The 24,299-nt window shown below is 40.3% G+C and overlaps 2 long non-coding RNA genes across 2 annotated transcripts; both read right to left on the bottom strand.

Annotated features, from left to right (window-relative positions):
* Window positions 1-395: 395 nt before the first annotated feature.
* On the bottom strand, window positions 396-12,342 carry LOC145511145 (uncharacterized). Its single transcript, XR_014057546.1, has 3 exons — window positions 11,531-12,342; window positions 1,282-1,537; window positions 396-1,163 (listed from the first exon to the last, which is right to left on the bottom strand). It is a non-coding gene; the product is annotated as an uncharacterized LOC145511145 (long non-coding RNA).
* Window positions 12,343-15,860: 3,518 nt separating this feature from the next.
* Window positions 15,861-22,885, bottom strand: LOC145511142 (uncharacterized). Its single transcript, XR_014057543.1, has 3 exons — window positions 22,705-22,885; window positions 22,255-22,382; window positions 15,861-16,216 (listed from the first exon to the last, which is right to left on the bottom strand). It is a non-coding gene; the product is annotated as an uncharacterized LOC145511142 (long non-coding RNA).
* Window positions 22,886-24,299: the final 1,414 nt, after the last annotated feature.

Here is a 24,299-nt window from a genome sequence, read left to right on the forward strand (position 1 = left end):
GTTTTGGTTCTCCAAGGACAAGGGTTCACTCTGTGGAGACTCTCTGTGAGAGGCCAAAGTTCCTTATAGCTTCTGGGATCACAAAACCCTTTTCAACAAGATCCCTCAGGCCCAGCCCCCTAAAAACTACGTAATAAATTTACCATCAAAACAATCTCACTTGGTCCCTCTGAGACCATTATGCTACAAACAAAGGTAACACGATATGCCAATAAATATTTCTCCTGTGAAGTCATTAGGGTTTTTTCTCTCATACACTAAACTGTAGTCTTCAAATTTAGTATCATTTCATAGTTCTCCTAAATCATTCACGGATATATGTAAAACATTCAAGTGCTCCACATCCTGTCATTTGAATAAGAATGATTATTAAAGTTTAGGCTGAGTCTAAAATGCAAAAGCACTTTACTGTTTTATTATTAAAAATGCCGTAATGAAATATTTTAAAATGTTATAGCAATTATCTTTTCATTGCACAAAACTGTACTGTCAACTATGCCACATTAAAAGGTTAAATCACTATTTTAATATCAAATTACAGAAAGAGAGAGAGAAACTGCTAAAATTCATCTTCCTGTACACTGTCTTCCCCTGCAGAATTCTAGCACATGTGGCTTCTCATGACTGAGAGATATTGCGTCATATAAAGGAAACATCAGGGATTCTGGAGGCCCCAGAGTTGAAATAATGAGGGGTCTAGGAAATGTGTGATTCTTCAGCATTTTAAGACATTGGGACATTAGAAACTTGGAATTAACACACACGCGCGCTGCTGCTGCTGCTGCTAAGTCGCGTCAGTCGTGTCCAACTCTGTGCGACCCCATAGATGGCAGCCCACTAGGCTCCGCCGTCCCTGGGATTCTCCAGGCAAGAACACTGGAGTGGGTTGCCATTTCCTTCTCCAGTGCATGAAAGGGAAAAGTGAAAGTGAAGTCGCTCAGTCGTGTCCCACTCTTTGCAGCCCCATGGACTTTACAGTCCATGGAATTTTCCAGGCCAGAATACTGGAGTAGGTAGCTGTTCCCTTCTTCAGGGGATCTTCCCAACCCAGGGATCAAATCCAGGTCTTCCACATTGCAGGCGAATTCTTTATCAGCTGAGCCACCAGGGAAGTTCAGGGAACTTCACCCAACATTCTGTAATAACCGAGATGGGAAAAGAATCTGAAAAAGAATGGATATATGTATACGTACAACTGAATCACTTTGCTGTACACTTGCAAGTAACACACCATGATAAATCAACTATACTACAATAATTTTAAAATAAATAATTAAATACCTCCCCCAAATCAATAAAACATTGGGATAATCGGCTATTTTTCTGGGTTCCCAAACCCAAGCTTGCACAACATCACTGGAAAGTGAGCAGAACCAGAAGAGCTGGGCTTGCAAAAATGAGATGATTCACAGAAGCCATTCTGTAGGTTGTCTGCTTTGGGCATCAATGCTGTGGTCTCTCCAAGTCCAGCCAGGCCAGCGCTTTGGGCTCTCCCCACTGGAGGTAACAGCAGAACATCAGAGGAGCTCTTGCTGCCCTGGGACGAGTGATAATGAGGAAGAGGCACAGAGATGAAAGATGCTACACTCGGGCTCTTGCCTGCATGGTTCTCACAATATTATCTATAAAACCGAGCTACCTGTCTGGATCACGTGGGGTATAACCATTACACAGAGGACTTTGAGCTGAGACTTTGTTTCTTTAGGTGATTAAAAAACAAAAAGAGTATTGTTTTTAATAGATTTCATGAGGAGCTGGTTGTGTGCGACTCTGGTTACTTACAGGAAACTATTAGATGAAGTCCACACTGGGTCAGTTACTCACTTTTAAGCCCTTGACATTACTTGGTCTTATTTTCTATGCAGTTTTAAAAACTGGTCTTGTTAACCTCAAAACTCATAATCATCTGAGTAATGCCAATAGGTTATGTTATAAACAAACTGCATCTTAATAGAGTCAGAAACTAGTTATCTTATGGGTCCTTAGTAAATACTTGACTAATTGATTATACTGGTGTTATTAACTTAATCCATCAAATCAGCCTTGAGGGATACTACAAATTCAAAGCTTATAACCTAAAAAAATAAAAATAAAAAAAAGATTAAGATTGAAGTCATGATGAAGTAACTCCTGCTACAGCTTCTTCCTGCTCCATATTTACATCTTTGTTTAGTTTCTTTGTTTCATATCTTAGTTTTGACTCCTTGGAAAACAGACAAACATGAAGACATGAGGAAGTGCTTTGGAAAGCGATACTTGTAAAAATGGGTGAGAAAAGCAGGACTGGGCAGAAGGAGAAGTTGAACTGTTGGTGCAGGAGGAGCATGATTTCAGCCCATCCTTCTGGGAATCTGAAGGTGGATGGACCCTCAGAGAGGATCCAAACTGAGGCTAGGGAGCCAGGACTCGGTACAACCTCATCAACCAGTCACTGGATGTGGGCTGTCCCTTGTGAAAGATACATAACTTGGAGCAAGAAAGCACCTTCTGGCTATGGGCAATTCCTGGAGAGGGACTCGGCTGTGAATCATCAGCAGGTAAGGAGAAGGAGAAGGGGACAACAGAGGATGAGATGGTTGGATAGCATCACCGATTTAATGGACATGAGCAAACTCTGGGTGATGGTAAAGGACAGGGAGGCCTGGCATGCTGCAGTCCATGGGGTTGCAAAGAGTCGGACATGACTTGGAGACTGAACAACAAAAACCACAACACTCTAACAGCTGTGGGGTAAGTGCCTTGGTCCTGTCCATGGAATTTGGGTAGCACACCACACTGCCCACTATACTGGGTTACTTTACCATGGTAACATTACCACGTAAATTCACCAGTGGGAAGTAAATTCAGCCTTCTCTTAACAAGTTAAATTTTCCTTCTGACTTTCCTCTCTTTGTTATCAGCATCACCATTTTTCCTTACCCAAGGTAGCAGAAAAGAAATCTAAAGATTTCTAAAAATTGCCTTGGGCGATTTTTAAGTCTGTCACATTTAATTTCCAGCATATTTATCCTTTTAAACAATTTTAAATAATTCACCACAAAGTGAAATCTGGCATAAGTCCTATCTGTCTTTTACTCCTCGAATTATGGAAGAAGCCAACACAACAGATTTCTAGGCAGTTTCCAGAGCTTGGGTTGGGGACTGGTGGTATAACTAAGGAATGAGGAAGGGGGCTGTCTCTTCTTCCTAATTTAGAGAAGAAAGCTTGAGTCATTGGTTAGGCAAATAAATACTCCACTATTCTCTGGGAGTCCTACTCTGTTTATAAGAATGCAAATGAATAACTTTGACAAAGAATGTTATTTCATGTAAAATTATTTTTTCACATGAGCTGTTTTCAGAGATTGAGATTAAAAAAAAAATCTACGAAGTAGCTGCGGGTACAACCTCACCTTCCACTAATAAAACTACGCTGTCAAAGACCTAGCTGCCACTCCAAACACTGTCCTCCAAGTACTTGCAGAGAAACACGGGATATTAAATTATCATGTAATTAAATTAAATTATCACTTTGCAATCCCACCAATAAGGCTGAGATGGCACTTCTGTTATAAAACCTTGCTTGCAAATCCTTTTACTCTGAGATGAAAACTCCTTCCTGGCAGAAGCAGTTTCAGCCCAAAGGTGAAGCTGTGGATTACATGATTATTCCCAGAAGATTCTAAGGAAAAAAAATAAAATTTGCTTATTCTTAAGACTTCTGATTTTTGGTTTTTGAATAATTTAACTTGTCCAAAAGAAGGATCTATATGTTACCTATTGATGATTTCACATTCTAAATATAAAGCTTTTTTTTCAAATCTTCAGAACACTTTATTTTGTTGAGTAGTAAAGTGGGATATTTTAACGTTAAGAACTTCTGGGTATGCAAAGAAAATATCTATTTCTGAATAAACGGACCAGAAACCAGTGCTGATGGTTTGAAGCAAGAACTGTGGGAGGCATGAGAGTCTGTCATCTCCACACCTCCTGTGTGCACAGCCCTTACAAGATACTATAATGACAAGCACAATGTAGGAAAAACACAATCTCAGATTTCTAATAATATAAAAAGGAAAACAGGGCAGGAAAACCCCTGGGGCTCAGTTTTCCTCTTTAAGCCCATGAGGTTTCTTAAGAAAGGTTTCCCACTGGGTGCACGGGAAAGATGAGGTTCCTCCAAGAACCACCTGAAAGCCTCTAGCAGGGTGCACAAGGAGCTGTGCAGCTGACACTGGGTGCCCACAGTATAGTTTAGGTGTGTGTGCTTGTGCCTGCACAGGGGATTGAACATTCTCAGTAAAGGAATGCCTTACTATGAACAAGCCATATAAAAGCACCCTACAGAATGGCTTCATCTATCCTCCTTATCCTTCAGACTATCTTTGGGATCTATCTGGGAGGGTGATACAAGTGGCAATGGATGGATGCATGGTGGCGTAGTGCATGGCGGCCCCACAAAGTGAACACTCAGAGACACGGGATGATAAGCCAACATCCCCGGACCCAACCGTTTTCCCTCAGGGATGTTTTGGAGAGGTCATCTAAACAAGGGGCTACTGAAATTCTTAAACTTTAACCTGCTTCAGAATCACCCAAAGGGTTTGTTAAAACAGATTCCTGGGCCCCATACCCAGAGTCTCTGGTTCAGCGCATCTTGGATAAAGTCTGAAAAATGTGCATTTCCAACAGATATTCAGGTGATGCTGATGCTGCTGGTCTAGGCATCCTACTGTAAGAGCTCATAGTGTAAAGAAAAGAGCCTCTACTGTAGTATTCGGGGGACTTCTAATTCATTGCTGGACTTGATGGCGAGGATGACTACCAAGTGGAGGTGAGTGAATGTCTTAGGTAATGATTCTAATCCCTGAGATGAGCCATAGATTTGAGGTATGAGCAGGAAGTGTGGAAGAAGTCTGTACGAGAACCTTGGGAAATCAGACAAAAAGCCCATTTGCTTTTCTGCTCCTTTGTGGAGGATAAAGCAAAGTTGTATCACTACACCTCTTGTCATCGATACAAGGGTTCTGTCTGCACGGAGAGGTGTTCCTGTCCCCTTGGGGAACTTCCCTACTCACTCTCCAAGCGTATATTTCTGGTGGGCTTAAAATCACATCAACCATTATATCCCAGGGCCATAGGGATGCGTGACCTTCCCTTGGCAAATATTCGTTTGGAACACGACGAGAACCTAGCCAGTCAGAGTTCTTCCTTGGGAATTTGTTAAGTTTACTGCTGAAGAAAGTTCTCATTCATTTTTGGTCACAGAGCTGTAAGAATGTGACTGAGAGCTGCTGTCAGCTGTATCCGCCACCATGTAGAACATGCAAGAGAATGAAGAAGACAAAAGCCAAAAGGAAGGAGCAGGAGAGAACCATGGCAGCAACAAGTCTCTGCCTCTAGACACTAAGGGCTCAGAGCTATGTGAGTTCTGCAACAATTTCTTCAGTTCTGCGGTCTCTATCAGTATCTTTCTAACTTCCATGCTTCTCTCATTTCTCCACTCACCCCTGCTTGTTTGCTTCAAGTAATTTTAGTTGTGTTTCTGTCACTTGCAAAGAATTCTGACTACCATCCCTCTTGTAATCAAACCACCAAAGACAGAGGCAGAAGAAAGAAGCCTTGGGAGGGCATTGGTCGTGGGATGCTCACATGTGCTGTCAGGTTCTTGTAGCTACAAGAAACAGCCTCACTCAGACCTCCCTGAGTACAAGGACACATATGTGGAGATGGGAAGTGGAAACACCAAAACAAGGAGACAGGTCAGGGCCAGCTACTCTCTAGGTGTCTCTCTCCTGGTCTCCCCCCCATGTCAACTCTGCTTCTCAGAGGGTCTGTTCCATTCTCCAGTTACTCCTCTCTGATCAATACTCTCCCACTTTTCAGTCCAAATCCCAGGACATCAGCTAGTGACATGGCTGTTTCTACTGGGCAGAGCCCCTTATTCCAGGTCGCGGGTGGGTGAGGCACCATCTCTGGTCCCATCAGGGTGTCCTCTGAACAACCATAACCAAACCTGGGGAATTCAGGACGAAGCAGACACTCCATTGTGCCTGTTGTAGAAGAAGTGTTCCAGAACACCAAGAATGAAGAGTCACAATATGAAAAATCAAACACTAAATCAACATTTGCATGATATATGTATACATATAGCTGGTTCACTTTGTTGTACAGCAGAAACTAACACAACGTTGCAAAGCAATGATACTTAATAAAAAAAAAACTTAAAAAACTAATTGTACTAGGAAACCAAAAGTATACCAGAGAGGTGGGTATGACACAGAGCAAGGACTTGATGAAGTGATCTGGGCTAGAGCCAGATGCATTAGGTCCCAGAAAAAACAGCGAGCCTAGGGTGAGTGCTTTCCAGATCAGAAGTTTGAGGCCTCTCACAGCCCCAGCAAAGCCATGGCCTCTGCTTGGCTTGCATCCCACTGCCGACTGGGGAAACTGGGGATGGTCCCACATTGCCTACTATTTCCATCATCTCTCAAAGACAGGTCACACACTGAGAGCTCACTCAGACCGGGGTTCTCCTAAGGGACCTTGGGCTAGTTTCTTAGCTTCTGCAGCCTCTGTTTCCTCATCTAAAGATGGCATTATCTGCTTTCATAGGATTATTGTGAACAGCAAATTAGACAATGCCTGTGAAACACTTATCCCAGCTCCAGGCACAAAGCATTCATTGAGTACCAGCTATCATTGCTACATCATCATCATCATCATTATCCTCATTTTCATTAGGATACTTTGAAGGTGAGTGAGTGCAATGTGACTCCCGGGATACATCTGTGAACAAAGCTTATCTCTTGACCTGTTTGCTGATCCTAGTCATTTCCCTAACAAACACTCCCCACTTACAGATGAAATTAAAATCAGAATATATTTTAATTGGACAGCTATGTGTGCAAAGTGAAGACTATACTATTTAGAAGGTCTTTATTTTTAAAAAAGAAAGAGAGGAAGGAAGAAAGAAAGAAAGCAGGGAGGAAAATAAGAAGGGAAGAAAATCGCTTGTCAAAGTCCTCTTTCACTTGTAAGATTTTATACTTCATTATAAAGAGATGCCAACTGCTACCTGAGGTTTCAATGCAGCACCAACTACCAAAAAAAAAAAAAAAGCCAGAAGAGATACCTCAAATCATTTCACTCTGTAATACAGAATATCTGGGTGTATTTACCTAGTGAAAAGTCATTCATTTGGTCTGACATGCCTCTAGTATTACCAACAGTTTACTTGAAAAAGATATGAAAAGGTTTGGAGGGTGTGGTTTAAATATAATCTGCAATTTTAAAATTTAACTTTACATATTGCCATGCTGTTCCATTATATATGCAAGAAAGGGAAGAACAGTATTCTTCAGGCTTGAAAAAATTAATCCATGTTTCTTGGCATGAAAAACCAATGTTAGTTTAAAATATACATGTATAATGTGAGACATATTATCTAATAAAAATCATGCAATCTAGCTTGTTCACTTTGTAACACATAATAACTGGAAGTTGATCAAAGAAAACTACTTCCATTTTTATTACTACATTGTTCCTATTTTTATGAACAAAATTTAAAATGCATGATAAAAATCCAATATACAGTAATTGAAACATACAGTCTGACCTCACATTGCTCTGATAAATCTGTTCATTTCTGGCCATTTTCGGTGTTGCTATAGTGAACAGTGTTGACAAGTGGATGAAAAAAAGCTTACAAATGGAATTCTGATCATAGATAAGACTGAACATAAACTATCTCCCCACATTTCTGCATGTTGGGAGGCCCGGTGTGTGCCACAGATGGCCATCTCCCAATAATACATAAAACATTTCTTGCTGGAGCTCGGCTTACGTTGTTGAATTCACAGGTCATTTGAACAGAACAATAATTCAATTCACTTAATAATGACCTCACTGGGAACAAACACAGGCACAAGATGATGCTGTTAGAAGAACAAAATCGTACTGGAGTTTTAAAAATGAAATTCTTAAAAAGCCGCCATGCTCTCTTGTCAAAATAGCACTTAAATGTATTCAGTGTTTAGCGACCAGGCAGGCTCACTGAGTTAATTTTAGTCTCTTGAATTTTACTGCAGCGTCTCTGTGCCATGTTTTCTCTATGTTCAGGCTGGTAGCTTTCCTGGGAAGGTCAGTGGTGACCACTGAACCCGCTGTTGGCTTATTGGCTGAGCTCATTGATGAGGAAGCCTTGAGTACATCATTTTTTAATTCTCAAATAGCTGAGATGGCAGTCAATGAAGAATGACTGCAGAAAGTTTCAGAAGGGCACGTGGGAATCATTTAACCAGACCAATAAAATCAGCTATTTATGTAAGTAACAGTTATTATAACCTTAACCATCCAGGCCATATTTCTCTGAAATAATTTGTAGGTTTAGGGCTGATTTTATTTCTAGTTTATAAGACGTAAAATTCTGGATTCCTGGCATTGGCAGAAATGAATGGACTCAGGAGAAATCAGAATCTAGAGTGACCTCTTTCTAGCATCTAGTTGCTTGCTAATAAGATAGTATGTATTGATTCCACTAGTATTCACAAGATCAGGTCTCACCTCCTCAGAAATTTTAGCCATGATATTTCATCTCTATATTATAAAACCAAGACCAAGTGCTACTGAAATCAGCCCTTTACTGTCATAGTTTTAACTATTAATACCATGTTCTCCTTTGTCATTCACACATATTATAAAAGCACACTTAACAAACAGCAAGGGCTTTAACTATGTTTTTGCTTGATACATTTCATTAAAATGATTTTTAACTTTTAAGATCCAAATTACAAACTTGCAGAATCAGAGGGATTTTTTTTTTTAAGGTAGCTAATGAGGATACAGTTTATTCAAATTATTACTATTTTAATGGACAGAGGAGCCTGGCAGGCTACAGTCCATGGGGTCACAAGAGTTGGACACAACTTAGCAACTAACCCACCACCACCAATGTTGGAGAGCAGGGAGAAAATTTTGTAGGACTTCCATCAACAATCCTCTCGTTGTTTAGTTTAGTTTAGTTTTATAGTTTAATTATTTTATTCTTTATCCCCCACCCCACACCATCTATCCCAGCAGACTGGAAAAAACTAAATCTACTTTCCTACAGAGTAGGGCCTTTATGATTGGGAAACATTTTTTATTGGAACTAACCCATTAACTTATTTCTGTACCTGCCTCATCAGTATCAGCTGGGAATACCCTATAATCATGGCAATTTATTAACCTGGCTGTAAAAGCAGGAGAAAGAACACTCATGCCATTTTTCCATGAAAATGGTGGCTAGAGGAAGGTGTGTTTCAGGGATATAGTAGTATGGGGTGGAGGGAGGAAAGAAGAGTTAAAGAAACAGAGTACATTTCCAACTACACACGCATAAGCTTCTAAAGCTTAAAGAGGCATCTATAATCCAAACAAGACATCTCTTTTCCTTCCTCATTTCCCCCTCCCTCCATTTACTGACACTTCTCCCAGAAGACACAGTTCTTGCCTCTAAAAGAACTTACTGTGTGAAGGAAAGAAAACACAGACAGTAAATAAATAAATGGCAGCTGTTAATTTAGGGAACACGTTGGTATTATAGGCTTTCAGAGAAATAGCCATCAGGAAAGGCTTCTTGAAGGAATTGCTAAGCATGTGTGCGGATCCGCTCCTGTGACATGTATTAATTACAGGTTGTCTATCAATTCCTAGTGAGACACAGTGGAGTTTCCCTTCCTTTCCCACCCCAGAGGGCTCCTTTCTCCTACTATCTCCTGAGAGGCAGGAAGTCCTTCTGTGGCCATGCCCACCATCTCAGTAGCAAAGCTCAGCTCCCCAGCTTACCTGGAGGTAACAGGCAACAACTCAGCTCCCCAGCTTACCTGACGGCCAGCAGGGCTTTCAGAGACCGAGCAGGATGCTAAAGCATCTCTGTACCTTCGTCTCAAGGGAAAGGGAGGATAGAGCACAGGAAGCCACACTCCTCTCTGGGCTTAGGCACTCCAAAAGGGGGAGGGGGCAGGAAGAAAAGTCCAGCGAATGCTGCTAAGAATCACAATAGTAACATGTGCCCAGCATTTACTGTGCATGGAACTGTTCAAAGCAACTGACATGGATTATTAACTCAAGTGATCCTCAGGACAGCCCCGTGAGGAAGTACTATTAACATCCCCATTTTACAGATGAGGTACAGAAAAGCTAATGAACTTTCCTAAGATCACACAGCTACTTAACTGGCATCGTTTGGACTGGAGCCCAGTCTCAGCTAGACTCCGGCACCTCTGCTCCTACGTGGTTTGCAACTCAGGCTGCTCTTGGAGAGCTGTTAAACGGTACTGATACCTGGGCCTGCATCCCAGAAATATGGATTTAATTGATCTGTAGTGGGGCCCAGGGCAGGAGGACTCCTGAAATTGCCCCAGGTGACTCTAATGTGCAGCCAGGATTGCCAGCCATGCTATTCCTCCTCCTGCCCTCCTGCTTTCTCATTATCTCTGCACCTCTCCCCTCCTCCCCGTTACTCAGAAGGTTCTGTCTTGATCCCTTTATCTTACCACACAAAATGGCCCTTGAGATGGTTTGAAAATATGTCCATGAATTCTTTGACATTTCTTTCTTCAAAAAGCAGAACCTGAACCCCATCCCCTTAAGTGCAGGCCAAATGTAGAGACTGGCTTCTAATGAATGGAATTGGGTGGAAGTGATGGTCTGTGGCTTCCAAGACCAGGTCCTAACAGATACTGCAACTTCTTTCTTGTCCTCTCTTGTGAATCGTAGAGCGCTCACTCTGGGGAAAACTAGCTGCTACACCACAAGAACACTCAAACAGCCCCATGGAGTGGACCTAATGGCAAGAAACTGTGGATTCCTGCCAATGGGCAATGAAAAACCGAGGCCTTCTGAGGCAAATAACCCTTCAGTGAGTGAAACTGGGAGTGAATCTTCCAACCCCAGTGAACCCTCAAAATGACTGCAGCCCCAGTTGACATCTTGAATGCCGCCTCATGAGAGACCCTGTGCTGGAACCATCCTGCTAAATTGCTTCCAGATTCCTGACTCTCAGAAGCTGTGAGATAATAAACGCTCGTTGTTTTGTGCTGATAAATTGTGGGGTGGTTTGTTATGTATCAAGAGATAACTAATACAGGCATCTCCCTCCCCACCCCACGCCAGGCCCTCCCAACCTTGACTTGCAGCAGGGGAAGTTGCCAGGGCTGCAACAGAAAAGTGTCTGACATCCCAAGGTGGAATTCTGAATGTCTTCACCATAGAAACGTGGCTCTATGCATATTTATATATGTACATATATGTATGTAAATGCATAGGAAAAGTCTGGAAGAGACAAGCCATACTATTAACAGTGTTAGAGGCAGAGATAAGGGAGGAGTGGGACCAGGGTTGGAGAAGAAAGCCAAGGGGAATTTTCCTTCTTTCCTTGTCGGCTGCGGTGTTATTTGGATATTTCACACCGAGAATGTGTCTCTGCATCACCTGGGTAATTAAACATATTTTTCCTACATAAAAGCAGGGGAAGTTTAAAGAAAAAGAAAAAGAAGTGCAATCATACCTGAGGATGGGTTCTGTTGGCAGTCGAATATTAAGAATATAGTTCTTCAAGTACATTATGGTTAGGTAGCATTGATCTTTGCAGCCTGTTCTGACTGCCTTCAGTTCAGTTCAGTTCAGTCGCTCAGTCGTGTCTGACTCTTTGTGACCCCATGAATCACAGCACACCAGGCCTCCCTTTCCATCACCAACTCCCAGAGTTTACCCAAACTCATGTCCATCGAGTCGGTGATGCCATCCAGCCATCTCATCCTCTGTCGTCCCCTTCTCCTCCTGCCCCCAATCCTTCCCAGCATTAGGGTCTTTTCCAATGAGTCAACTCTTCGCATGAGATGGCCAAAGTATTGGAGTTTCAGCTTCAACATCAGTCCTTCCAATGAACACCCAGGGCTGATCTCCTTTAGGATGGACTGGTTGGATCTCCTTGCAGTCCAACAGACTCTCAAGAGTCTTCTGCAACACCACAGTTCAAAAGCATCAATTCTTCTGCGCTCAGCTTTCTTTATAGTCCAACTCTCCTATCCATACTTGACTACTGGAAAAACCATAGCCTTGACTAGATGGACCTTTGTTGACAAAGTAATGTCTCTGCTTTTTAATATGCTGTCTAGGTTGGTCATAACTTTCCTTCCAAGAATTAAGTGTCTTTTAATTTCATGGCTGCAATCACCATCTGCAGTGATTTCGGAGCCCCCAAAAATAAAGTCTGCTACTGTTTCCACTGTTTCCCCATCTATTTCCCATGAAGTGATGGGACTAGATGCCATGATCTTAGTTTTCTGAATGTTGAGCTTTAACCCAACTTTTTCACTCTCCTCTTTCACTTTCATCAAGAGGCTCTTTAGTTCTTCTTCACTTTCTGCCATAAGGGTGGTGTCATCTGCATATCTGAGGTTATTGATATTTCTCCCAGCAATCTTGATTTCAGGTTGTGCTTCCTCCAGCCCAGCATTTCTCATGATGTACTCTGCATATAAGTTAAATAAGCAGGGTGACAATATATAGCCTTAACATACTCCTTTTCCTATTTGGAACCAGTCTGTTGTTCCATGTCTAGTTCTAACTGTTGCTTCCTGACCTGCATACAGATTTTTTAAGAAGCAGGTCAGGTGGTCTGGTATTCCCATCTCTTTCAGAATTTTCCACAGTTTATTGTGATCCACATAGTCAAAGGCTTTGGCATAGTCAATAAAGCAGAAATAGATGTTTTTCTGGAACTCTCTTGCTTTTTCGATGATCCAGCGGATGTTGGCAATTTGATCTCTGGTTCCTCTGCCTTTTCTAAAACCAGCTTGAACGTCTGGAAGTTCACAGTTCACATATTGCTGAAGCCTGGCTTAGAGAGTTTTGAGCATTACTTTACTAGTATGTGAGATGAGTGCAATTGTGTGGTAGTTTGAGCATTCTTTGGCATTGCCTTTCTTTGGGATTGGAAGGAAAACTAACCTTTTCCAGTCTTGTGGCCACTGCTGAGTTTTCCAAATTTGCTGGCATATTGAGTGCAGCACTTTCACAGCATCATCTTTCAGGATTTGAAATAGCTCAACTGGAATTCCATCACCTCCACTAGCTTTGTTCATAGTGATGCTTTCTAAGGCCCACTTGACTTCACATTCCAGGATGTCTGGCTCTAGGCGAGTGATCACACCATCGTGATTATTTGGGTAGTGAAGATCTTTTTTGTGTAGTTCTTCTGTGAATTCTTGCCATCTCTTCTTAATATCTTCTTCTTCTATAAAGTCCATACCATTTCTGTCCTTTATCGAGCCCATGTTTGCATGAAATGTTCCCTTGGTATCTCTAATTTTCTTGAAGAGATCTCTAGTCTTTCTCATTCTGTTGTTTTCCTCTATTTCTTTGCATTGATCGCTGAGGAAGGCTTTCTTATCTCTCCTTGCTATTCTTTGGAACTCTGCATTCTGATGGGAATATCTTTCCTTTTCTCCTTTGCTTTTCACTTCTCTTCTTTTCCCAGCTATTTGTAAGGCCTCCTCAGACAGCCATTTTGCTTTTTTGCATTTCTTTTCCATGGGGATGGTCTTGATCCCTGTCTCCTATACAATGTCACGAAACACTGGATCATAGGCACTGTCGTGATGAAGAATTAAGAACAGCTGGGCTTAGAGCCTTGCTGCTCATGTGTTTTTGATTGCTGACTCTGATACTTACCGGCTTGGCAAGTCATGCAACTGTTCTGGACCCATTCTTTCCTATCTGTAAAGTTGGGAGAATAATGTAAAAATTTAAAAAGTGAAATATATAAGGGGCCTGAGACAGTAAGTGATCCAGAGGCAGCACTAATTGAATGACAGCTATCATCCTATGGAGAAAATATTTTTCTAGTTTCAAACACATAATGGGGATTATAACATGAAAATAAATTGAAAGGTGAAAGTGTTAGTTGCTCAATCGTGTCTGATTCTATCCTATCTTGTACACAGACATTAGAGGTTTGCACATGGGGAGCCAACCTATAGACCTTAGAAGTGAAAAAAGTGTTTTGTTTGACCCACATAGTGTTGTTGAAAACAGTGAATTTTTTGCATGCATTTAATTTTGGAAGATGGATTTCAAGGGCTTCCCAGGTGGTCTAATGGTTAAGGCTCTGCCCTTCCACTACATGGGGCAGAGTTTTAATCTCTGGTCGGGGAACTAAGACATGCCAGTGGTGCAGCAAAAATATATGTATAAATAAATAAATAAATAAATGTGGTGTTGGTGGTTTAGTCGCTAAGTCGTGACCGACTCTTGTGATCCTGTGGACTGTAGCCCACTAGGCTCCTCTGTCCATGGGATTCTCCAGGCAAGAATACTGGAATGGGTTGCCTTTTCCTTCTCCAGGGTATCTTCCCAAACCAAGGATCAAATCCAAGTCTCCTGCATTGCAGGTGGATTCTTTACTGCTGAGCCACCAGGAAAACCCAAATATATATATATATATATATATATATATATATATATATATATATATACATATTTCAGGCTGCTCTTAAAAAACTGATACATCTGCCTATCTCAGGCTAGTTGGCTGGCACTGAATCATGGATTTCTCTTTAGTCAGGGTAAGCGTTCTCCAGGAGGTCACAATTCCTCCATGGACTGGCCTGTGTTACTCATTGGGGTGACCCCCTCTGCCCCTGCAGGCTCTGAGTTTGCACCTCTTAAACTTGGGATGTTTACTTCAATGCAATGAGAGTGTTATTGGGGTAGGATGATCACATGCTTCTATAATTATAAAAACTGCTTCAGCATGCCTGCAATGTAGAGATCCCAGAAATGAAGGCCATCTCTCTGTTTACTTTTTAATGAGCTGAAGAAAAGGAATGTAGAGCTCTCTAAAATGTTTCTATGAGGAGATGAAGAGCTGCTATTTATAATCTACTATGCTTCTGCAATGGGCTGATATTTATTTATGAGAAGGACCTCAGTCTCTCAAACACTGTAGAGTTGCATGGCATCATAGCCCATCTATTTATGTCATCTTTTCCATTTGACCAAGTAGGCTGGGATTCTTTCCCTCTGCACATGCTCAAATCCTACAAACGGAAGAAAAAGCTGAACCATGACCCTTGCCTTTGATATATGGAGATGCTTATCAACTTTGGTGATATTGAGTTCTTTTTTAATATCATGGAGTCACTTGTGAATCAATACCTGTCCCATACTTGCTTAATAAGTGTTTCTGTCTGACTGTTATTAAAAACAAACAATAAAATCAGTCCTATTTCCTTAACTCTGCTTGAAGATCTCTCCATGGCAAAATTATTCCATAATTAACAAAAGCAGAATGTGAATTTGTGGTAAAAAGAATCTTTCATTTGCTAGCTTAATTTTCTTAGCCTAAATCATTTCCCCCCAACATTTTATTAAGAAAACTTTCAGAGATTCCCTTGTGGCTCAGCGGTAAAGAATCTGCCTGCCAATTCAGGAGACACGGGTTCGATCCCTGGTCTGGGAAGATCCCCTGTGCGGCGGAGCAACCAAGTCCATCTGCCACAACTACTGAGCCCTCGCTGTAGAGCCCATGCTCTGCACGCAACAAGAAAAGCCTCCACAAGGAGAAGCCTGCGCACTGCAACTAGAGAGTAGCCTCCACTCACCACAACTAGAGAAAAGCCTGCACAGCAACAAAGACCCAGCAGAGCCAAAAGAGATAAATAAAATCATAAAAAACAAGAGAGAGTAGTCTGTTAAAAAAAGAAGAAAAGAAAACTTTCAAACATACAGAAAAGTTGGAAGAATGGCAGTCAATACCTATATATTTACCATCTAGATTCTGCAATTTACATTTGCTATACTTATCACATATTCAATCTATCAATTCATCTTCATTTCTTTTTTTAAAAATTTTTATTTCTTTTTGCTGCACTGGGTCTTCCTTGCTTTTGCACGGGCTTTCTCTAGTTGCAGTGAGTGGAGGCTACTCTCTAGTTGTGGTGTGTGGGCTTCTCATTATGGTGGCTTCTCTTGTTGCAGAGCACATGCTCTAGGTGTGTGGGTTTCAGCAGTTGTGGCACACAGGCTCAGGAGTTGTGCCACAAGAGCACAGTTGCTCTGTGGCATGTGGAATCTACCTGGACCGAGGATCAAACCCATGTCCTGGGCATTGATAGGCGGATTCTTATCCCTGGGTCACCAGGGAAATCCTCATCTTCATTTCTTGATACCTTGATACCTTTCAAAATAACTTACAGACATCAGTACATTTTACCCTCAAACACTTCAGCATGCATATCATTAGAGTTCAGTATTTGTTTATGAGTTTTAAAAACATGTTTTTAGTGCGTTAACATATCCATAACACAACAATTATCATTTGAATCATATGTAAGTATACAGTCTAGAAGCATGCAGTACGTTCACCTTGGCGTGTAAATCATCACCACATCCGTCTCCAGAAGTTTTCGTTTTCACCAACTGTAACTCTCTACCCATTAGACACTAAAGCTCCACTCTCCCCTCCCACCAGCCCCTGCAACCACCATTCTACTTTCTATCTCTGTGAATTTAACTACTGAAGGTACCCACGTAAGTGGAATCATATACTATTTGTCTTTTTGTGACTGGCTTATTTCACTTAGTATAATGTCTTCAAAGTTAACCCATATGGTAGCATGTGTCAGAATGTAATTCCTGCTACAGGGTGAATAATATATTTTGTTGTATGTACATAGCACATTTTGTTTATTGATTCATCTATCCATGGGCATTTGGTTTCTTCCACCTTTTGCCTATTGTGAATAATGCTGCTATGAGCATGAGTGTACAGATATCTAAGTTCCTGCTTTCATTTCTTTTAGGAATATTCACAGAAGTAGAATTGCTGGATCAAGTGGTAACTCTATGTTTAATTTTTTGAGGACTCTATGGTTTCTTTTTTATAAAAAATGTGTACACAGTGAAATCCACATGCCTTAATGTACCATTTGATGGATTGTAACAAATGCATACTCCAGTGGATATTTTTTGCTTCTTTTTTAGGCCCTCCAAATATGTAAGAAATTTTCACTTAGAACCCTGCCACTTTCTTTGGCCAAAATCCTAATGGAAAGTGTATGAGCTTGGATGATATCAGGTGTCTAGTTTCAGGATCTACTGACCTTTTACCTGTTCACATATTTTAAAGGAACTGACAGTCCTGAACACAGGAATTTGCAAAAAATTATCTCCATCTTCTACTACTGACCATAAACACTTTACCCTTTGTGAGCAGCAAGTATAATAGTTTCACAGAGGGATTTTTTTTAAAAAAATAGATGAATGCATGCCATGCTCATTTTTTTAGCTTCTGTCCACCACCAGGGGTGCGATGATCCCTCGCTGCATCTCTCATGCAGATTTTCCAGAATCTAGAATGAGGCTCTTTCTAAAGATTCTAAGCAGGCAGTAAGCAAAGTTTATCTGGCACATCAAGAATTTACATTATTGAAAATGAAAACAACAATGGACATAGCATGTTTTTGCTGTCTGATTGGCAAAAAGTGCTAGTAGTCTCTTTGTGAAGGGTGCAGAGACACAGGCTCTCTCCGGTACTGCAGACGGCGTTAAATGGTAGGACACTTTGCTCCAGTCTGTTAGTATTTTTAATATACCTTTGGCCAACACCAGGAATTTCACTTCTAGGAATTTTTCTTACAGAGATGCTTATACAACTGCACCAAGATATATGTGTACACTGTTGTTCATTGCCACATGGCTTCTAGTAGCAAAAAATTGGAAAGAACCCAAATATCAGTGAGTAGGTAACTGCTAAAAATAAACCCTAATATACCCACTGGTATAACTTGCTTTACCAGTTTGGACACAAATAAGGTCACATCTTTTTTATTTTTCTCAAATTACATTAGACCCAAATATCGATGTGCCAGATTAGTGCCAGAGGAAGCCCACTGCCTGTCTTCTTTCTTAAGGCCTGTTCCCGCCTGTGAATTATCCAGCCACCCTGGGGCTTTACTTCTTGCAAAGTGGCCAGTCCTGCTTCTAAATGCCTCATGGAGAGAGAACTAGGGAATCTGATTAGTCTATTAGAAGCCTTATTTTCAGCGTCTGTTGCTTCTGTTTGCCATAACATGGCTGATGAAAGCTGTAAAAATAATAAATAGGGTTGAGCATTGTAAAATGAAGCATAAAAAAAAGGCTTGATTGAAACTTTGTTTTGAAAAATTTAAAGATTATCTTATCTTTAAATATGATTTATCTTTGAAGATATACATATCACAACTCTAATTGCAACAATGCTCTAATTTTTAGAATAAACAAAGGATGAATCAAGTGTTGATTTGGTGAAGGGAATAATTTTTCCAGCAAAATTACGCGATAGCAAATTTTGACACCCTTCACTTCACACTGACTTTTATAGCAGAATCATACAAAGGTCATTTTGAAAAAAGACGTGAGGGCTTCATCAATTTTCCCAAGAGCCTATCTTAATCCTTTGATATTCAAATAATTTTCCTTTTGAAGAATTTATCCTCTTATCATCCTTGTTGTTTTTCTCATCTTTAATTGTTAACTGGTCCAGCACTGCCGGATACTCATTTGGTTATGGAACAGTTCTCCAGAATCACTTTCAATGACTTCATAAAATCTTGCATCTTTTGCAAGATTAGCAATTTTACATAGCAACTGAAATGCATTTTATTTACATCGTATTGTTGGATGTTTACAACTTCTACAATCAGCAAAATTGACTGGCTGAATGGGAATAAATGCTGGTATTAAATTGGGAGGGCTATTTGAGTGGGGACTAATTTAGTAAGTGGCCAGTTCATTAGTGGATATCTTCCTGTTAGGACCAATTTCTGCTTTCCTACACAACTTAGCCACTACAAGGATTCAGATAATGGTAATGAATAGTTGGATCACAAGAAACTTGTATTATGCAGCTCTAAGAATGAAATGTGTGTTGACATGGAGGAATGTTTACAATGCATTGTTAAATGAAAAAAGCAAGTTCCAAAAGTCAATGAACTGTGTAACTGTTTCTATGAAATAACAATAAATGTTAGTATATGCATCAAAAACATAAATAAATAAAACAACCTGGAAGAATATAGTGCAAAATATTAGCAGTTGTTTTCCAATAGGTGTGTAGAAAATGGAGAAAGCAATCTAGGAAGCCTTATTTTTAATGAGTACTTATTACACTTTCCAAAAAAAAATTAAAGATATTTTAAACTAATAGGGCCAGAATAAAAAAACGAAAAAGGAAAGAGAAATGGGCTGTTATCACATTAGTGTCCAAACTGGGTTTTCCTAGCAAGAGCTTCTATAGGCCTGTTTTGAAAGTGCGTAATAAGATTCTTCAATATGAACTTTGTTTTGTTACAAACACCCCAGAACTCTTTCTCAAAATAACCAAACCGCAAACATTGGCTGAGAATCTGTTATTTTCAAGGTACTGTGTTAGTGCCCAGAGGGATACAAGGACCTATGAGACTGCTGGAATCTGTCCTCAGAAAGCTCACAGTCTAGCTGAAAGGTGAGAAGCTGCTCAGCACTTGGTCATCAGTGACTGTGGTCTGAGCAACAGCGTGTGGCGATGTGATGGGACAACTGAGAAACTGTCTCTCTGACTTCTGAGTCTTTGCTTCTACTTTGGTTTCAATAGGTCAGATACTAGACGAGAGTGTAAGATATTACACTGACTGTAAAATATTAACTTTTAGAGAATAATGCAATCCTTAACCTCCATGGGAAGGGAAATTCACAGATTAATCCAAAGGTTAGTTAGAGCTCCATCAACATCTTGTGAGAGCTTCAGAGGTGCATTTGATGGGAATACTAATGAAGTGAGATGGTAAACAATGTATATGTATTTCTTTTCCATCTTCTGCCTATTTTATGAACAAGGAACTTAAGACTGATTCAGGGTTACACCGCTGCTAAGACAGAATCAGGATTTGAACCCAGCACTACGACAGTTGAGCTTGCACTCTTAATTTTTCTGACCCACTCCTTCCTCATTGCAGGCTAATCGTCACCTGGAAGGAAGAAATGTTCAGCATGGTGCTAATTGATGTGTGTATTTACTGTGAAGTATTACCCCAGGAGAAAAGAGGCAACCAGCTGCATGAATGGAATTTGGAGAAAGGTAATACCTCCTGGCAAACAACAGCAAGATCCATGAAATCTCTGTAGTCTTTCTGGATAAGAGTTTGCCAAGATTTCTGTAGACTCCGTCTTCCTTTTCACTCCTGGAAATAACTCCTTTAGGGCAGACTTGAAGCACAAAACACAGTAATAGTTTCTCTTCTGCCTGTATTCTGCCTAAGCAGTGGATAATTAGAAGTGCTTTGGGTTCTGAATTCAGCTGCAACAAAACACTTTTTAAACAGTTGCCATTGAGATACCTGAAATACAGACTCACTTTGTATGGCATCTTCAATATCTAGAATGAAAGTGCTTTCTATGTGCTATATAACATAACCTAGAGTGATAGTGTACTGTGCCATGCTAGTTACTACTAAATTATACCAACATTTTCTGTAGAACACTTTGAAATACAACTTAACTGTCATTAGATTTTGAAAGTGAAGTGTTAGTCGCTCAGGTGTGTCCAACTCTTTGCGACCCCATGAACCCCACCAGGTTCCTCTGTCCATGGGATTTTCCAGGCAAGAATACGGGAGCAGGTAGCCATTCCCTTCTCCAGGGGATCTTCCAAACCCAGGGATTAAACCCAGGTCTCCTGCTTTGCAGGCAGATTCTTTACTGTCTGAGCCACCAGGGAAGCCCCTTATCATTAGAGTTTAGGTTGGATTTATGACCCATTCTGGAAGAGTTAAAGAACCTTTAAATAGTGTATATTTTTAAAAGAAAAAAATCACTTAACCTTTTAGGCAAAGTGTATTATGAATTAGCTTGCAAAATTGTATCACAGAAGAACCAAATATAAGGAAAAAAGGTTTCAGTTCACTACTGTGGTCATTATGAAATGCAAGACAAATTATTTAGGTCACTTTTCTTGTTGCAGAGTGAAAACAAACTGCTTCTTACACCCACTCTTGGGACAGTACATGAAATGCAAAAATACCCCTTTTATGGAAAATGCCCGGGAGTCATTGCCTTGAAAAATTTCTAAAAAATGTTCTCGACATCCTGAACAACAGGAAAATAACTTGTGGATAATGAGCTACACGTTCTTTCTTTCCTTCTTTGCCTTCTTTATCTCTGAGAATGTAAGGACTTGGCATTAAATATTGCAATGACTTATCGACAACCTCAAAGTTCTATGAAAAAAATAAGTTGCAGATTTGCTGAGAGAAGCATCAGAATCCCAAACATGACTGTCTCAGAGCAAGTCACTTCACCAGTGAGTGGGCCCAGCCATCCACCTGGTAGTTGCAGCTTAAGCAAGGTCTTATGGTTCTCTTTATTTGTTACATCTGTAATAAATACTGCCAAAAGATAATAGCTTTGTTTCTTTGTGAAAAATGTCCCTGAAAAGAAAGTCAACTGCTAGTGTAGTGCTGAAAAGTGAGGGCATTTATTAATTGGTGTGATTAGATTTAGATAATTCCATGATTATATTTATATTTAGATTATGTTATAAATTAGATGCATGACATTGAAGGCCTCTTGGTATACTTTTATTTTTTAAAATTTAATTGGAGTATAGTTGATTTCAATGTTCAGGTATACAGCAAAGTGTTTCATTTATATATATATATACATATATATATAGTGCTTAGTATACATATATATAAAATCAGTCGTGTCCGACTCTTTGCACGCCCATGGACTGTAGCCCTCCAGGCTCCTCTGTCCGTGGGGATTCTCCAGGCAAGAATACTGGAGTGGGTTGCCATGCCTTCCTCCAGGGAATCTTCCCAACCCAGGGATGGAACCCAGGCCTCCCACATTGCAGGCAGATTTTTTACCATCTGAGCCACCAGAGAAGCCCATATATATGTGTATACACATGTATATATTAATTCTTTTTAGATTTTTTTCCCTCATATAGGTTATCACATAATATTAAGTAGAGTTCCCTGTGCTCTACAGTAAGTCCTTGTTGATGATCTATCATAGATATAGTAGTATGTGCACATTCATCCCAAACTCCTGATTTAGCCCTCCCCACCATACTTCTATGGTAACCATAAGCTTGTTTTCAATATCTGTGAACCTGTTTTGTAAATAAGTTCATTTGTATCATTTTAAAAATTAGATTTCACATATAAGTGATATCATATGATATTTGTATTTCTTTGTCTGACTTACTTCACTTAGTGTGATAATCTCTAGGTCCATCAAGGTTGCTTCTAAATTTGAAGACTCCCTGTGTATTTCTCCTCAGACTGGCATGTTATTTCTTTGAACAGATATGGAAAGACAACTTCTGGTTTCACCTGTTGGTTAAGAAAAAAAAGGAAGAAAATATTATATTGCTATGATCTTTTAGGGGCAAACACCTTTGGAAAACAAAAATACTGTGTAACTTCTGGGCTCTGAGATGGCTCTGTGTTGGGGGAAGGAGGGCGGGGTGGGGGTTGCCATTTCCTTCTGAGATGGCTATTTGGCAACAAAACTCTCTTTCCCCTAAATTGTGCTTTAAAAAAATAATCCTCTGTGGTTGACCTTGTTGTTCACCATTTTCAGCTGAGAAAAGGCTCATTGTTTTCAGCTGAGAGTCCCATATATTAATCGCAATAATGCCAGAATTTTACAAACCACATTATTAAGGTGTTTCCCAGCCAGGTATCATTGGGCTGTTCACAGGTGAAGAGCTGATGCTACCTTTGATACACAGTCCCCATACCCTTTTCCAGGGAATGTTATCAGGCATGTTAAGTTCTAACTCGGGCACTAGGACTCGAATCACTTATTATTCTATACATGCCCCTTACTGGTAGTCAGTGAAACTCAGACGAGAATACCCTATCCAGGATTTGATTGTGATGCAAGATGTGATTGTGATGCAAGATGTCAAGCATCTCCAGAGATCTTAGATGTCTGGCCTATTGCCATCGGAGAGATAGTCTCTGCTTTTGCAAAAAACTATTCTCATAACTGGTTCTAGCTGCAATTCTTAATGGTTATCCTGGGAAGGTGGTAGCATCATACAGTTGGGCCTGTAGATTCTGAAGAATCTTTGCTGCCTCAGAAGAACTCCAGGAAATTTAATTTCCAGACCTGGAGGTGATCCATTTTTTAGAATCACTTGTTTAGCCTTGTTGCCCTGAATCAAAATAAAGTGAGTGACTCTTTATGAAGCATGAACAACGCCAGAAACAAATCGTTAAAATGTTAATTTAATTTAGTTGGTTGAAGTTAGAATCCAGACAGTTTGGTTCACCTAAAAGTGTCTGGGATTTATGATATTATTTTTGATCTGGAATAATTTTGGTCACATGAATGAGAGTTCTAAGGTGGTGTAGTTATGAAGAGTCATCACCTTTGCTGTAGGTTGGAGACCAAAGTATGAAACATGCCTTCTTCAGAGTTGTTGATTTTGTACTTTTGGCAAACAATGAATTCACTTTTACGAGGAAGGTAAAAGTTAAAATCTATCTGGCTGATAAGTCTGATTTTGTGACCTTGGGTTGGGTTTTTTTCATCTGTTGTTTACTTCCTTGCCAACTTCTCTGATCTGAAATGCTCACTCTCAAGTAATACAGACCTTATTTGACTAGTCACCAGCAGGTCCACAGAAGAAATTAAAACTTTTCAGGCCCAGATAGCACAAGTCTTCTTTTTCTATTTGCCGAGATAAAATTCCAACTTTTGGATTGAGACCATACTGTAAAATGTAAGTAACATTTTAATGAGCTCTGCAGAGGAAGAGTGTGTTAGGCTGGTCGCCCATCGCTGAAGGACTGGATTTAGTGTACCTTGGGTCATAATGAAACTAGTTTGGTGGTCTTTGCCTCCCCAGTCGACATTTTCCCACATTAGAAAACCAGCACAGGAGTTCCTGCAATTCCCTACAAAGGACAATTGCAGTTCTGCCCAAAACCAGAACTGGAATGTGGATGGGATAACTGGAGGGGAAGTTAGAAGAGAATCCATACAGAGACTTTTAATCCTAAATTAAACTCTTGCCTAGATTTAGAATGAAAGGGAAAGGGGAAAATAATTGCATGTGTATTTTTATTTCTGTCTATATTCTGTAATCTCAAATACTATGTAAAGACATCTTATTTCCATTTCCTTTGCTGTTCGTGTTCTTGACTCTGTGAGAATACATTTTCAGAAACACTGACTAAAAGCGTGTGTTAACCTCTCTGAACTAGTAACTCCAGCTCCTGGGGCTATGGGACTGAATG

This window comes from Giraffa tippelskirchi, chromosome 6, assembly GCF_054371585.1.
Source record: "Giraffa tippelskirchi isolate mGirTip1 chromosome 6, T2T-mGirTip1v1.2.pri, whole genome shotgun sequence".
In the NCBI taxonomy this organism is placed as follows: Eukaryota; Metazoa; Chordata; class Mammalia; order Artiodactyla; family Giraffidae; genus Giraffa; species Giraffa tippelskirchi.